General features: G+C 32.4%; 15 non-coding genes across 15 annotated transcripts; all 15 read right to left on the reverse strand.

Moving 5' to 3' along the window:
- Positions 1–274: 274 nt before the first annotated feature.
- On the reverse strand, positions 275–347 carry Trnak-uuu (transfer RNA lysine (anticodon UUU)). The gene has a single exon. It is a non-coding gene; the product is annotated as a tRNA-Lys (tRNA).
- Positions 348–1,272: 925 nt separating this feature from the next.
- Trnak-uuu (transfer RNA lysine (anticodon UUU)) lies at positions 1,273–1,345 on the reverse strand. Its single transcript has one exon. It is a non-coding gene; the product is annotated as a tRNA-Lys (tRNA).
- A 924-nt stretch (positions 1,346–2,269) lies between these two features.
- On the reverse strand, positions 2,270–2,342 carry Trnak-uuu (transfer RNA lysine (anticodon UUU)). Its single transcript has one exon. It is a non-coding gene; the product is annotated as a tRNA-Lys (tRNA).
- Positions 2,343–3,271: 929 nt separating this feature from the next.
- Trnak-uuu (transfer RNA lysine (anticodon UUU)) lies at positions 3,272–3,344 on the reverse strand. The gene has a single exon. It is a non-coding gene; the product is annotated as a tRNA-Lys (tRNA).
- Positions 3,345–4,267: 923 nt separating this feature from the next.
- Trnak-uuu (transfer RNA lysine (anticodon UUU)) lies at positions 4,268–4,340 on the reverse strand. The gene has a single exon. It is a non-coding gene; the product is annotated as a tRNA-Lys (tRNA).
- A 928-nt stretch (positions 4,341–5,268) lies between these two features.
- Positions 5,269–5,341, reverse strand: Trnak-uuu (transfer RNA lysine (anticodon UUU)). The gene has a single exon. It is a non-coding gene; the product is annotated as a tRNA-Lys (tRNA).
- Positions 5,342–6,258: 917 nt separating this feature from the next.
- Trnak-uuu (transfer RNA lysine (anticodon UUU)) lies at positions 6,259–6,331 on the reverse strand. The gene has a single exon. It is a non-coding gene; the product is annotated as a tRNA-Lys (tRNA).
- A 920-nt stretch (positions 6,332–7,251) lies between these two features.
- On the reverse strand, positions 7,252–7,324 carry Trnak-uuu (transfer RNA lysine (anticodon UUU)). Its single transcript has one exon. It is a non-coding gene; the product is annotated as a tRNA-Lys (tRNA).
- A 927-nt stretch (positions 7,325–8,251) lies between these two features.
- Positions 8,252–8,324, reverse strand: Trnak-uuu (transfer RNA lysine (anticodon UUU)). The gene has a single exon. It is a non-coding gene; the product is annotated as a tRNA-Lys (tRNA).
- Positions 8,325–9,246: 922 nt separating this feature from the next.
- On the reverse strand, positions 9,247–9,319 carry Trnak-uuu (transfer RNA lysine (anticodon UUU)). Its single transcript has one exon. It is a non-coding gene; the product is annotated as a tRNA-Lys (tRNA).
- Positions 9,320–10,243: 924 nt separating this feature from the next.
- Positions 10,244–10,316, reverse strand: Trnak-uuu (transfer RNA lysine (anticodon UUU)). Its single transcript has one exon. It is a non-coding gene; the product is annotated as a tRNA-Lys (tRNA).
- A 1,838-nt stretch (positions 10,317–12,154) lies between these two features.
- Trnak-uuu (transfer RNA lysine (anticodon UUU)) lies at positions 12,155–12,227 on the reverse strand. The gene has a single exon. It is a non-coding gene; the product is annotated as a tRNA-Lys (tRNA).
- A 927-nt stretch (positions 12,228–13,154) lies between these two features.
- Positions 13,155–13,227, reverse strand: Trnak-uuu (transfer RNA lysine (anticodon UUU)). The gene has a single exon. It is a non-coding gene; the product is annotated as a tRNA-Lys (tRNA).
- A 918-nt stretch (positions 13,228–14,145) lies between these two features.
- On the reverse strand, positions 14,146–14,218 carry Trnak-uuu (transfer RNA lysine (anticodon UUU)). The gene has a single exon. It is a non-coding gene; the product is annotated as a tRNA-Lys (tRNA).
- Positions 14,219–15,143: 925 nt separating this feature from the next.
- On the reverse strand, positions 15,144–15,216 carry Trnak-uuu (transfer RNA lysine (anticodon UUU)). The gene has a single exon. It is a non-coding gene; the product is annotated as a tRNA-Lys (tRNA).
- Positions 15,217–16,678: the final 1,462 nt, after the last annotated feature.

Below are 16,678 nucleotides of genomic sequence, written 5' to 3' on the forward strand. Positions count from 1 at the left end.
ATTACAATAAACACTGTTTAAGTCTATACTTTTAAAATTACTTCGACCTCACGATATATCTATAATTATATATTTCAAATTATGAATGGAAACGTTTGTATTTATTCACTTATGATATAAATACAGACTTCATTTTGAAACTTTATACACATCATTGACTGATTAAAATGATTAATATTTGTTTTTCAAGTAAAAGGTTGTTCCCAAAATTTGATTATAGCTACCCAAAATTTCCTCTAAAATTAGATTTCAATGTAAAAATATAGAACACTTACGCCCGATGGGGGACTCGAACCCGCGACCCTCAGATTAAAAGTCTGATGCTCTACCGACTGAGCTAACCGGGCTTGTATAAGCAATTTTAGATGGCATTGCAGTTCACGTCACCCACAATTCAGTTCGTATATTATAAATCCATATGAGTCACCCACAGTACAATTTGAACATTAATGTCCTCCTGCCTTATATTACAGTTTATTACGCCAATGTTTCATGGCACACAATGTTGCATCATCTTGAAACGACAACAAATGTGTAGTGTATTGTTGTAACCTTTTATAACATTAATCTACAAATAAGGTGAATCGTATATTGCATTTTGACGTTAAAGACTTGTCCATAATTTTCAAAACAGCCCGTGTTTGGAATGAAAAGTTATGAAGGCTTGTATGTTTGGAGCAACAAACTTTTGAAATGTTCCACTTTTTGTAATGATGTTAGTGCTCTTATTGTTCCAATTAGAGCAACAAACTTTTAGAATGTTCCACTTTCTGTAATCATGTTGGTACTCTTATTGTTGATATTGGCTTAAAACCTCGACTTACCTAGAATTTTCGGTACAAGTGTTATGTTGCATTTCAAGGTGACGTTGTACTAATGCAAACATCTTTATCATTGGCAACTAATTTTCAAGACAACGTCAGTTTACCTATTCCTGCAATACCGTGCAATATTATTATTATTGTTATTATTATTTATTTTTGCTGTTTCTGATGCATATTACAATAAACACTGTTTAAGTCTATACTTTTAAAATTACTTCGACCTCACGATGTATCTATAATTATATATTTCAAATTATGAATGGAAACGTTTGTATTTATTCACTTATGATATAAATACAGACTTCATTTTGAAACTTTATACACATCATTGCCTGATTAAAATGATTAATATTTGTTTTTCAAGGAAAAGGTTGTTCCCAAAATTTGATTATAGCTACCCAAAATTTCCTCTAAAATTAGATTTCAATGTAAAAATATAGAACACTTACGCCCGATGGGGGACTCGAACCCGCGACCCTCAGATTAAAAGTTTGATGCTCTACCGACTGAGCTAACCGGGCTTGTATAAGCAATTTTAGATGGCATTGCAGTTCACGTCACCCACAATTCAGTTCGTATATTATAAATCCATATGAGTCACCCACAGTACAATTTGAACATTAATGTCCTCCTGCCTTATATTACAGTTTATTACGCCAATGTTTCATGGCACACAATGTTGCATCATCTTGAAACGACAACAAATGTGTAGTGTATTGTTGTAACCTTTTATAACATTAATCTACAAATAAGGTGAATCGTATATTGCATTTTGACGTTAAAGACTTGTCCATAATTTTCAAAACAGCCCGTGTTTGGAATGAAAAGTTATGAATGCTTGTATGTTTGGAGCAACAAACTTTTGAAATGTTCCACTTTTTGTAATCATGTTAGTGCTCTTATTGTTCCAATTAGAGCAACAAACTTTAGAATGTTCCACTTTCTGTAATCATGTTGGTACTCTTATTGTTGATATTGGCTTAAAACCTCGACTTACCTAGAATTTTCGGTACAAGTGTTATGTTGCATTTCAAGGTGACGTTGTACTAATGCAAACATCTTTATCATTGGCAACTAATTTTCAAGACAACGTCAGTTTACCTATTCCTGCAATACCGTGCATTATTATTATTATTATTATTATTATTTAATTTTGCTGTTTCTGATGCATATTACAATAAACACTGTTTAAGTCTATACTTTTAAAATTACTTCGACCTCACGATGTATCTATAATTATATATTTCAAATTATGAATGGAAACGTTTGTATTTATTCACTTATGATATAAATACAGACTTCATTTTGAAACTTTATACACATCATTGACTGATTAAAATGATTAATATTTGTTTTTCAAGTAAAAGGTTGTTCCCAAATTTTGATTATAGCTACCCAAAATTTCCTCTAAAATTAGATTTCAATGTAAAAATATAGAACACTTACGCCCGATGGGGGACTCGAACCCGCGACCCTCATATTAAAAGTCTGATGCTCTACCGACTGAGCTAACCGGGCTTGTATAAGCAATTTTAGATGGCATTGCAGTTCACGTCACCCACAATTCAGTTCGTATATTATAAATCCATATGAGTCACCCACAGTACAATTTGAACATTAATGTCCTCCTGCCTTATATTACAGTTTATTACGCCAATGTTTCATGGCACACAATGTTGCATCATCTTGAAACGACAACAAATGTGTAGTGTATTGTTGTAACCTTTTATAACATTAATCTACAAATAAGGTGAATCGTATATTGCATTTTGACGTTAAAGACTTGTCCATAATTTTCAAAACAGCCCGTGTTTGGAATGAAAAGTTATGAAGGCTTGTATGTTTGGAGCAACAAACTTTTGAAATGTTCCACTTTTTGTAATGATGTTAGTGCTCTTATTGTTCCAATTAGAGCAACAAACTTTTAGAATGTTCCACTTTCTGTAATCATGTTGGTACTCTTATTGTTGATATTGGCTTAAAACCTCGACTTACCTAGAATTTTCGGTACAAGTGTTATGTTGCATTTCAAGGTGACGTTGTACTAATGCAAACATCTTTATCATTGGCAACTAATTTTCAAGACAACGTCAGTTTACCTATTCCTGCAATACCGTGCAATATTATTATTATTATTATTATTATTATTTATTTTTTGCTGTTTCTGATGCATATTACAATAAACACTGTTTAAGTCTATACTTTTAAAATTACTTCGACCTCACGATGTATCTATAATTATATATTTCAAATTATGAATGGAAACGTTTGTATTTATTCACTTATGATATAAATACAGACTTCATTTTGAAACTTTATACACATCATTGCCTGATTAAAATGATTAATATTTGTTTTTCAAGGAAAAGGTTGTTCCCAAAATTTGATTATAGCTACCCAAAATTTCCTCTAAAATTAGATTTCAATGTAAAAATATAGAACACTTACGCCCGATGGGGGACTCGAACCCGCGACCCTCAGATTAAAAGTCTGATGCTCTACCGACTGAGCTAACCGGGCTTGTATAAGCAATTTTAGATGGCATTGCAGTTCACGTCACCCACAATTCAGTTCGTATATTATAAATCCATATGAGTCACCCACAGTGCAACTTGAACATTAATGTCCTCCTGCCTTTATATTACAGTTTATTACGCCAATGTTTCATGGCACACAATGTTGCATCATCTTGAAACGACAACAAATGTGTAGTGTATTGCTGTAACCTTTTATAACATTAATCTACAAATAAGGTGAATCGTATATTGCATTTTGACGTTAAAGACTTGTCCATAATTTTCAAAACAGCCCGTGTTTGGAATGAAAAGTTATGAAGGCTTGTATGTTTGGAGCAACAAACTTTTAAAATGTTCCACTTTTTGTAATCATGTTAGTGCTCTTATTGTTCCAATTAGAGCAACAAACTTTAGAATGTTCCACTTTCTGTAATCATGTTGGTACTCTTATTGTTGATATTGGCTTAAAACCTCGACTTACCTAGAATTTTCGGTACAAGTGTTATGTTGCATTTCAAGGTGACGTTGTACTAATGCAAACATCTTTATCATTGGCAACTAATTTTCAAGACAACGTCAGTTTACCTATTCCTGCAATACCGTGCAATATTATTATTATTATTATTATTATTTATTTTTGCTGTTTCTGATGCATATTACAATAAACACTGTTTAAGTCTATACTTTTAAAATTACTTCGACCTCACGATGTATCTATAATTATATATTTCAAATTATGAATGGAAACGTTTGTATTTATTCACTTATGATATAAATACAGACTTCATTTGAAACTTTATACACATCATTGACTGATTAAAATGATTAATATTTGTTTTTCAAGTAAAGGTTGTTCCCAAATTTTGATTATAGCTACCCAAAATTTCCTCTAAAATTAGATTTCAATGTAAAAATATAGAACACTTACGCCCGATGGGGGACTCGAACCCGCGACCCTCAGATTAAAAGTCTGATGCTCTACCGACTGAGCTAACCGGGCTTGTATAAGCAATTTTAGATGGCATTGCAGTTCACGTCACCCACAATTCAGTTCGTATATTATAAATCCATATGAGTCACCCACAGTACAATTTGAACATTAATGTCCTCCTGCCTTATATTACAGTTTATTACGCCAATGTTTCATGGCACACAATGTTGCATCATCTTGAAACGACAACAAATGTGTAGTGTATTGTTGTAACCTTTTATAACATTAATCTACAAATAAGGTGAATCGTATATTGCATTTTGACGTTAAAGACTTGTCCATAATTTTCAAAACAGCCCGTGTTTGGAATGAAAAGTTATGAAGGCTTGTATGTTTGGAGCAACAAACTTTTGAAATGTTCCACTTTTTGTAATGATGTTAGTGCTCTTATTGTTCCAATTAGAGCAACAAACTTTTAGAATGTTCCACTTTCTGTAATCATGTTGGTACTCTTATTGTTGATATTGGCTTAAAACCTCGACTTACCTAGAATTTTCGGTACAAGTGTTATGTTGCATTTCAAGGTGACGTTGTACTAATGCAAACATCTTTATCATTGGCAACTAATTTTCAAGACAACGTCAGTTTACCTATTCCTGCAATACCGTGCAATATTATTATTATTATTATTATTATTATTTATTTTTGCTGTTTCTGATGCATATTACAATAAACACTGTTTAAGTCTATACTTTTAAAATTACTTCGACCTCACGATGTATCTATAATTATATATTTCAAATTATGAATGGAAACGTTTGTATTTATTCACTTATGATATAAATACAGACTTCATTTTGAAACTTTATACACATCATTGCCTGATTAAAATGATTAATATTTGTTTTTCAAGGAAAAGGTTGTTCCCAAAATTTGATTATAGCTACCCAAAATTTCCTCTAAAATTAGATTTCAATGTAAAAATATAGAACACTTACGCCCGATGGGGGACTCGAACCCGCGACCCTCAGATTAAAAGTCTGATGCTCTACCGACTGAGCTAACCGGGCTTGTATAAGCAATTTTAGATGGCATTGCAGTTCACGTCACCCACAATTCAGTTCGTATATTATAAATCCATATGAGTCACCCACAGTGCAACTTGAACATTAATGTCCTCCTGCCTTTATATTACAGTTTATTACGCCAATGTTTCATGGCACACAATGTTGCATCATCTTGAAACGACAACAAATGTGTAGTGTATTGCTGTAACCTTTTATAACATTAATCTACAAATAAGGTGAATCGTATATTGCATTTTGACGTTAAAGACTTGTCCATAATTTTCAAAACAGCCCGTGTTTGGAATGAAAAGTTATGAAGGCTTGTATGTTTGGAGCAACAAACTTTTAAAATGTTCCACTTTTTGTAATCATGTTAGTGCTCTTATTGTTCCAATTAGAGCAACAAACTTTAGAATGTTCCACTTTCTGTAATCATGTTGGTACTCTTATTGTTGATATTGGCTTAAAACCTCGACTTACCTAGAATTTTCGGTACAAGTGTTATGTTGCATTTCAAGGTGACGTTGTACTAATGCAAACATCTTTATCATTGGCAGCTAATTTTCAAGACAACGTCAGTTTACCTATTCCTGCAATACCGTGCAATATTATTATTATTATTTAATTTTGCTGTTTCTGATGCATATTACAATAAACACTGTTTAAGTCTATACTTTTAAAATTACTTCGACCTCACGATGTATCTATAATTATATATTTCAAATTATGAATGGAAACGTTTGTATTTATTCACTTATGATATAAATACAGACTTCATTTTGAAACTTTATACACATCATTGACTGATTAAAATGATTAATATTTGTTTTTCAAGTAAAAGGTTGTTCCCAAATTTTGATTATAGCTACCCAAAATTTCCTTCTAAAATTAGATTTCAATGTAAAAATATAGAACACTTACGCCCGATGGGGGACTCGAACCCGCGACCCTCAGATTAAAAGTTTGATGCTCTACCGACTGAGCTAACCGGGCTTGTATAAGCAATTTTAGATGGCATTGCAGTTCACGTCACCCACAATTCAGTTCGTATATTATAAATCCATATGAGTCACCCACAGTACAATTTGAACATTAATGTCCTCCTGCCTTATATTACAGTTTATTACGCCAATGTTTCATGGCACACAATGTTGCATCATCTTGAAACGACAACAAATGTGTAGTGTATTGTTGTAACCTTTTATAACATTAATCTACAAATAAGGTGAATCGTATATTGCATTTTGACGTTAAAGACTTGTCCATAATTTTCAAAACAGCCCGTGTTTGGAATGAAAAGTTATGAAGGCTTGTATGTTTGGAGCAACAAACTTTTGAAATGTTCCACTTTTTGTAATCATGTTAGTGCTCTTATTGTTCCAATTAGAGCAACAAACTTTAGAATGTTCCACTTTCTGTAATCATGTTGGTACTCTTATTGTTGATATTGGCTTAAAACCTCGACTTACCTAGAATTTTCGGTACAAGTGTTATGTTGCATTTCAAGGTGACGTTGTACTAATGCAAACATCTTTATCATTGGCAACTAATTTTCAAGACAACGTCAGTTTACCTATTCCTGCAATACCGTGCAATATTATTATTATTATTATTATTTAATTTTGCTGTTTCTGATGCATATTACAATAAACACTGTTTAAGTCTATACTTTTAAAATTACTTCGACCTCACGATGTATCTATAATTATATATTTCAAATTATGAATGGAAACGTTTGTATTTATTCACTTATGATATAAATACAGACTTCATTTTGAAACTTTATACACATCATTGACTGATTAAAATGATTAATATTTGTTTTTCAAGTAAAGGTTGTTCCCAAAATTTGATTATAGCTACCCAAAATTTCCTCTAAAATTAGATTTCAATGTAAAAATATAGAACACTTACGCCCGATGGGGGACTCGAACCCGCGACCCTCAGATTAAAAGTCTGATGCTCTACCGACTGAGCTAACCGGGCTTGTATAAGCAATTTTAGATGGCATTGCAGTTCACGTCACCCACAATTCAGTTCGTATATTATAAATCCATATGAGTCACCCACAGTACAATTTGAACATTAATGTCCTCCTGCCTTATATTACAGTTTATTACGCCAATGTTTCATGGCACACAATGTTGCATCATCTTGAAACGACAACAAATGTGTAGTGTATTGTTGTAACCTTTTATAACATTAATCTACAAATAAGGTGAATCGTATATTGCATTTTGACGTTAAAGACTTGTCCATAATTTTCAAAACAGCCCGTGTTTGGAATGAAAAGTTATGAAGGCTTGTATGTTTGGAGCAACAAACTTTTGAAATGTTCCACTTTTTGTAATGATGTTAGTGCTCTTATTGTTCCAATTAGAGCAACAAACTTTAGAATGTTCCACTTTCTGTAATCATGTTGGTACTCTTATTGTTGATATTGGCTTAAAACCTCGACTTACCTAGAATTTTCGGTACAAGTGTTATGTTGCATTTCAAGGTGACGTTGTACTAATGCAAACATCTTTATCATTGGCAACTAATTTTCAAGACAACGTCAGTTTACCTATTCCTGCAATACCGTGCAATATTATTATTATTATTATTATTATTATTTATTTTTGCTGTTTCTGATGCATATTACAATAAACACTGTTTAAGTCTATACTTTTAAAATTACTTCGACCTCACGATGTATCTATAATTATATATTTCAAATTATGAATGGAAACGTTTGTATTTATTCACTTATGATATAAATACAGACTTCATTTTGAAACTTTATACACATCATTGCCTGATTAAAATGATTAATATTTGTTTTTCAAGGAAAAGGTTGTTCCCAAAATTTGATTATAGCTACCCAAAATTTCCTCTAAAATTAGATTTCAATGTAAAAATATAGAACACTTACGCCCGATGGGGGACTCGAACCCGCGACCCTCAGATTAAAAGTCTGATGCTCTACCGACTGAGCTAACCGGGCTTGTATAAGCAATTTTAGATGGCATTGCAGTTCACGTCACCCACAATTCAGTTCGTATATTATAAATCCATATGAGTCACCCACAGTGCAACTTGAACATTAATGTCCTCCTGCCTTTATATTACAGTTTATTACGCCAATGTTTCATGGCACACAATGTTGCATCATCTTGAAACGACAACAAATGTGTAGTGTATTGCTGTAACCTTTTATAACATTAATCTACAAATAAGGTGAATCGTAGATTGCATTTTGACGTTAAAGACTTGTCCATAATTTTCAAAACAGCCCGTGTTTGGAATGAAAAGTTATAAAGGCTTGTATGTTTGGAGCAACAAACTTTTAAAATGTTCCACTTTTTGTAATCATGTTAGTGCTCTTATTGTTCCAATTAGAGCAACAAACTTTAGAATGTTCCACTTTCTGTAATCATGTTGGTACTCTTATTGTTGATATTGGCTTAAAACCTCGACTTACCTAGAATTTTCGGTACAAGTGTTATGTTGCATTTCAAGGTGACGTTGTACTAATGCAAACATCTTTATCATTGGCAACTAATTTTCAAGACAACGTCAGTTTACCTATTCCTGCAATACCGTGCAATATTATTATTATTATTATTATTTAATTTTGCTGTTTCTGATGCATATTACAATAAACACTGTTTAAGTCTATACTTTTAAAATTACTTCGACCTCACGATGTATCTATAATTATATATTTCAAATTATGAATGGAAACGTTTGTATTTATTCACTTATGATATAAATACAGACTTCATTTTGAAACTTTATACACATCATTGACTGATTAAAATGATTAATATTTGTTTTTCAAGTAAAAGGTTGTTCCCAAATTTTGATTATAGCTACCCAAAATTTCCTCTAAAATTAGATTTCAATGTAAAAATATAGAACACTTACGCCCGATGGGGGACTCGAACCCGCGACCCTCAGATTAAAAGTTTGATGCTCTACCGACTGAGCTAACCGGGCTTGTATAAGCAATTTTAGATGGCATTGCAGTTCACGTCACCCACAATTCAGTTCGTATATTATAAATCCATATGAGTCACCCACAGTACAATTTGAACATTAATGTCCTCCTGCCTTATATTATAGTTTATTACGCCAATGTTTCATGGCACACAATGTTGCATCATCTTGAAACGACAACAAATGTGTAGTGTATTGTTGTAACCTTTTATAACATTAATCTACAATAAGGTGAATCGTATATTGCATTTTGACGTTAAAGACTTGTCCATAATTTTCAAAACAGCCCGTGTTTGGAATGAAAAGTTATGAAGGCTTGTATGTTTGGAGCAACAAACTTTTGAAATGTTCCACTTTTTGTAATCATGTTAGTGCTCTTATTGTTCCAATTAGAGCAACAAACTTTTAGAATGTTCCACTTTCTGTAATCATGTTGGTACTCTTATTGTTGATATTGGCTTAAAACCTCGACTTACCTAGAATTTTCGGTACAAGTGTTATGTTGCATTTCAAGGTGACGTTGTACTAATGCAAACATCTTTATCATTGGCAACTAATTTTCAAGACAACGTCAGTTTACCTATTCCTGCAATACCGTGCAATATTATTATTATTATTATTATTATTTATTTTTGCTGTTTCTGATGCATATTACAATAAACACTGTTTAAGTCTATACTTTTAAAATTACTTCGACCTCACGATGTATCTATAATTATATATTTCAAATTATGAATGGAAACGTTTGTATTTATTCACTTATGATATAAATACAGACTTCATTTTGAAACTTTATACACATCATTGACTGATTAAAATGATTAATATTTGTTTTTCAAGTAAAAGGTTGTTCCCAAAATTTGATTATAGCTACCCAAAATTTCCTCTAAAATTAGATTTCAATGTAAAAATATAGAACACTTACGCCCGATGGGGGACTCGAACCCGCGACCCTCAGATTAAAAGTCTGATGCTCTACCGACTGAGCTAACCGGGCTTGTATAAGCAATTTTAGATGGCATTGCAGTTCACGTAACCCACAATTCAGTTCGTATATTATAAATCAATATGAGTCACCCATGATGCGAGCGCTAGAGAACAATTGTGTATGGGCTTTGTTTACGAAATGAGACAATACGTGCTTATTGTTAACCAGCGTTCTTGAAAATGAGAAACATGGTGGTGTGCAGACTTAACACGGTTTGGAAATAATTTCTTCATATTTTTGGTGTTATCTGTCGTTTACATATCCTTCCTAAAACACCAAAGTGCGAATATTTCCAAACATCTAAATTAGCTAAAAATTTAGGACATGTTACAAAACTATATTGTCTAGAATTTTAGAAGAGTACTTTTAATATTGGCCGGTTATTTTTCACACAGCGACGTTAACTAGGTAATGTACTATTACCTATAACATTAACTAAAACACCAAAGTGCGAATATTTCCAAACATCTAAATTAGCTAAAAATTTAGGACATGTTACAAAACTATATTTTCTAGAACTTTAGAAGAGTACTTTTAATATTGGCCGGTTATTTTCACACAGCGCCGTTAACTAGGCATATCCCCATACTTTTTACGTAGGCTATTTGTAGAGGTCACGCGTCAATGGGAAAGAGCACTGTGTATTATGTATAGGAAAACGGACAGTAACTGCAGTATGCCACAGTACAATTTGAACATTAATGTCCTCCTGCCTTATATTACAGTTTATTACGCCAATGTTTCATGGCACACAATGTTGCATCATCTTGAAACGACAACAAATGTGTAGTGTATTGTTGTAACCTTTTATAACATTAATCTACAAATAAGGTGAATCGTATATTGCATTTTGACGTTAAAGACTTGTCCATAATTTTCAAAACAGCCCGTGTTTGGAATGAAAAGTTATGAAGGCTTGTATGTTTGGAGCAACAAACTTTTAAAATGTTCCACTTTTTGTAATCATGTTAGTGCTCTTATTGTTCCAATTGGCTTAAAACCTCGACTTACCTAGGATTTTAGGTACACTTGTTATGATGCATTTCAAGGTGATATTGTACCAATGCAAACATCTTTATCATTGGCAACTTATTTTCAAGACAACGCCAGTTTACTTGTTCCTGCAATACCATGCAATATCACCTTCATAATATCTTTTTGTTATTTCTGATACATATTACAAATAAACACTGCTTAGGTCTTTATAACATTAATCTACAAATAAGGTAAATCGTGTATTGCATTTTGACGTTAAAGACTTGTCCGTAATTTTTTTAAACAGTCCATATTTGGAATAAAGTTATAAAGGTCTGTATTTTTAGAGCAACAAACTTTTAGAATGTTCCACTTTCTGTAATCATGTTGGTACTCTTATTGTTGATATTGGCTTAAAACCTCGACTTACCTAGAATTTTCGGTCCAAGTGTTATGTTGCATTTCAAGGTGATGTAGTACTAATGCAAACATCTTTATCATTGGCAACTAGTTTTCAAGACAACGTCAGTTTACCTATTCCTGCAATACCGTGCAATATTATTATTATTATTATTTATTTTTGCTGTTGCCGATGCATATTACAATAAACACTGTTTAAGTCTATACTTTTAAAATTACTTCGACCTCACGATGTATCCATAATTATATATTTCAAATTATGAATGGAAACGTTTGTATTTATTCACTTATGATATAAATACAGACTTCATTTTGAAACTTTATACACATCATTGACTGATTAAAATGATTAATATTTGTTTTTCAAGGAAAAGGTTGTTCCCAAAATTTGATTATAGCTACCCAAAATTTCCTCTAAAATTAGATTTCAATGTAAAAATATAGAACACTTACGCCCGATGGGGGACTCGAACCCGCGACCCTCAGATTAAAAGTCTGATGCTCTACCGACTGAGCTAACCGGGCTTGTACAAGCAATTTTAGATAGCATTGCAGTTCACGTCACCCACAATTCAGTTCGTATATTATAAATCCATATGAGTCACCCACAGTGCAACTTGAACATTAATGTCCTCCTGCCTTTATATTACAGTTTATTACGCCAATGTTTCATGGCACACAATGTTGCATCATCTTGAAACGACAACAAATGTGTAGTGTATTGTTGTAACCTTTTATAACATTAATCTACAAATAAGGTGAATCGTATATTGCATTTTGACGTTAAAGACTTGTCCATAATTTTCAAAACAGCCCGTGTTTGGAATGAAAAGTTATGAAGGCTTGTATGTTTGGAGCAACAAACTTTTAAAATGTTCCACTTTTTGTAATCATGTTAGTGCTCTTATTGTTCCAATTAGAGCAACAAACTTTTAGAATGTTCCACTTTCTGTAATCATGTTGGTACTCTTATTGTTGATATTGGCTTAAAACCTCGACTTACCTAGAATTTTCGGTACAAGTGTTATGTTGCATTTCAAGGTGACGTTGTACTAATGCAAACATCTTTATCATTGGCAACTAATTTTCAAGACAACGTCAGTTTACCTATTCCTGCAATACCGTGCAATATTATTATTATTATTATTATTATTTATTTTTGCTGTTTCTGATGCATATTACAATAAACACTGTTTAAGTCTATACTTTTAAAATTACTTCGACCTCACGATGTATCTATAATTATATATTTCAAATTATGAATGGAAACGTTTGTATTTATTCACTTATGATATAAATACAGACTTCATTTTGAAACTTTATACACATCATTGACTGATTAAAATGATTAATATTTGTTTTTCAAGGAAAAGGTTGTTCCCAAAATTTGATTATAGCTACCCAAAATTTCCTTCTAAAATTAGATTTCAATGTAAAAATATAGAACACTTACGCCCGATGGGAGACTCGAACCCGCGACCCTCAGATTAAAAGTCTGATGCTCTACCGACTGAGCTAACCGGGCTTGTATAAGCAATTTTAGATGGCATTGCAGTTCACGTCACCCACAATTCAGTTCGTATATTATAAATCCATATGAGTCACCCACAGTGCAACTTGAACATTAATGTCCTCCTGCCTTTATATTACAGTTTATTACGCCAATGTTTCGCATGGCACACAATGTTGCATCATCTTGAAACGACAACAAATGTGTAGTGTATTGTTGTAACCTTTTATAACATTAATCTACAAATAAGGTGAATCGTATATTGCATTTTGACGTTAAAGACTTGTCCATAATTTTCAAAACAGTCCGTGTTTGGAATGAAAAGTTATGAAGGCTTGTATGTTTGGAGCAACAAACTTTTGAAATGTTCCACTTTTTGTAATCATGTTAGTGCTCTTATTGTTCCAATTAGAGCAACAAACTTTTAGAATGTTCCACTTTCTGTAATCATGTTGGTACTCTTATTGTTGATATTGGCTTAAAACCTCGACTTACCTAGAATTTTCGGTACAAGTGTTATGTTGCATTTCAAGGTGACGTTGTACTAATGCAAACATCTTTATCATTGGCAACTAATTTTCAAGACAACGTCAGTTTACCTATTCCTGCAATACCGTGCAATATTATTATTATTATTATTATTATTATTTATTTTGCTGTTTCTGATAAACACTGTTTAAGTCTATACTTTTAAAATTACTTCGACCTCACGATGTATCTATAATTATATATTTCAAATTATGAATGGAAACGTTTGTATTTATTCACTTATGATATAAATACAGACTTCATTTTGAAACTTTATACACATCATGGACTGATTAAAATTATTAATATTTGTTTTTCAAGTAAAAGGTTGTTCCCAAATTTTGATTATAGCTACCCAAAATTTCCTCTAAAATTAGATTTCAATGTAAAAATATAGAACATTTACGCCCGATGGGGGACTCGAACCCGCGACCCTCAGATTAAAAGTCTGATGCTCTACCGACTGAGCTAACCGGGCTTGTATAAGCAATTTTAGATGGCATTGCAGTTCACGTCACCCACAATTCAGTTCGTATATTATAAATCCATATGAGTCACCCACAGTACAATTTGAACATTAATGTCCTCCTGCCTTATATTACAGTTTATTACGCCAATGTTTCATGGCACACAATGTTGCATCATCTTGAAACGACAACAAATGTGTAGTGTATTGCTGTAACCTTTTATAACATTAATCTACAAATAAGGTGAATCGTATATTGCATTTTGACGTTAAAGACTTGTCCATAATTTTCAAAACAGCCCGTGTTTGGAATGAAAAGTTATGAAGGCTTGTATGTTTGGAGCAACAAACTTTTGAAATGTTCCACTTTTTGTAATCATGTTAGTGCTCTTATTGTTCCAATTAGAGCAACAAACTTTTAGAATGTTCCACTTTCTGTAATCATGTTGGTACTCTTATTGTTGATATTGGCTTAAAACCTCGACTTACCTAGAATTTTCGGTACAAGTGTTATGTTGCATTTCAAGGTGACGTTGTACTAATGCAAACATCTTTATCATTGGCAACTAATTTTCAAGACAACGTCAGTTTACCTATTCCTGCAATACCGTGCAATATTATTATTATTATTATTATTATTTATTTTTGCTGTTTCTGATGCATATTACAATAAACACTGTTTAAGTCTATACTTTTAAAATTACTTCGACCTCACGATGTATCTATAATTATATATTTTAAATTATGAATGGAAACGTTTGTATTTATTCACTTATGATATAAATACAGACTTCATTTTGAAACTTTATACACATCATTGACTGATTAAAATGATTAATATTTGTTTTTCAAGTAAAAGGTTGTTCCCAAAATTTGATTATAGCTACCCAAAATTTCCTCTAAAATTAAATTTCAATGTAAAAATATAGAACACTTACGCCCGATGGGGGACTCGAACCCGCGACCCTCAGATTAAAAGTCTGATGCTCTACCGACTGAGCTAACCGGGCTTGTATAAGCAATTTTAGATGGCATTGCAGTTCACGTAACCCACAATTCAGTTCGTATATTATAAATCAATATGAGTCACCCATGATGCAGTCATGTCTACAGTAGAATTCAATTCGACCTTTGCAGGACTTAAACCCCATTAAAAGCTATTAAACCAAGATAACACTCATTGAAAACAGCTCAACTGATTAAATCATATCTTCTCTGGTTAAATACACACATCATATGTTTCTGCTTTTACACGTACAGTGGAGCAATGCGCTGGGATTATCCTTTCAGTTGGGTGAACGATTATAAAGCGAGCGCTAGAGAACAATTGTGTATGGGCTTTGTTTACGAAATGAGACAATACGTGCTTATTGTTAACCAGCGTTCTTGAAAATGAGAAACATGGTGGTTTGCAGACTTAACACGGTTTGGAAATAATTTCTTCATATTTTTGGTGTTATCTGTCGTTTACATATCCTTCCTAAAACACCAAAGTGCGAATATTTCCAAACATCTAAATTAGCTAAAAATTTAGGACATGTTACAAAACTATATTGTCTAGAATTTTAGAAGAGTACTTTTAATATTGGCCGGTTATTTTTCACACAGCGACGTTAACTAGGTAATGTACTATTACCTATAACATTAACTAAAACACCAAAGTGCGAATATTTCCAAACATCTAAATTAGCTAAAAATTTAGGACATGTTACAAAACTATATTTTCTAGAACTTTAGAAGAGTACTTTTAATATTGGCCGGTTATTTTTCACACAACGACGTTAACTAGGCATATCCCCATACTTTTTACGTTGGCTATTTGTAGAGGTCACGCGTCAATGGGAAAGAGCACTGTGTATTATGTATAGGAAAACGGACAGTAACTGCAGTATGCCACAGTACAATTTGAACATTAATGTCCTCCTGCCTTTATTTTACAGTTTATTACACCAATGTTTCATGGCACCCAATGTTGCATCATCTTGAAACGACAACAAATGTGTAGTGTAGTGTTGTAACCTTTTATAACATTAATCTACAAATAAGGTGAATCGTGTATTGCATTTTGACGTTAAAACTTGTCCATAATTTTCAAAACAGCCCGTGTTTGGAATGAAAAGTTATGAAGGCTTGTATGTTTGGAGCAACAAACTTTTAAAATTTTCCACTTTTTGTAATCATGTTAGTGCTCTTATTGTTCCAATTGGCTTAAAACCTCGACTTACCTAGGATTTTAGGTACAATTGTTATGATGCATTTTCAAGGTGATATTGTACCAATGCAAACATCTTTATCATTGGCAACTTATTTTCAAGACAACGCCAGTTTACTTGTTCCTGCAATACCATGCAATATCACCTTCATAATTTCTTTTTGTTATTTCTGATACATATTACAAATAAACACTGCTTAGGTCTTTATAACATTAATCTACAAATAAGGTGAATCGTGTATTGCATTTTGACGTTAAAG

The sequence above is a fragment of the Amphiura filiformis genome, chromosome 5 (assembly GCF_039555335.1).
Source record: "Amphiura filiformis chromosome 5, Afil_fr2py, whole genome shotgun sequence".
Lineage (NCBI taxonomy): Eukaryota > Metazoa > Echinodermata > Ophiuroidea > Amphilepidida > Amphiuridae > Amphiura > Amphiura filiformis.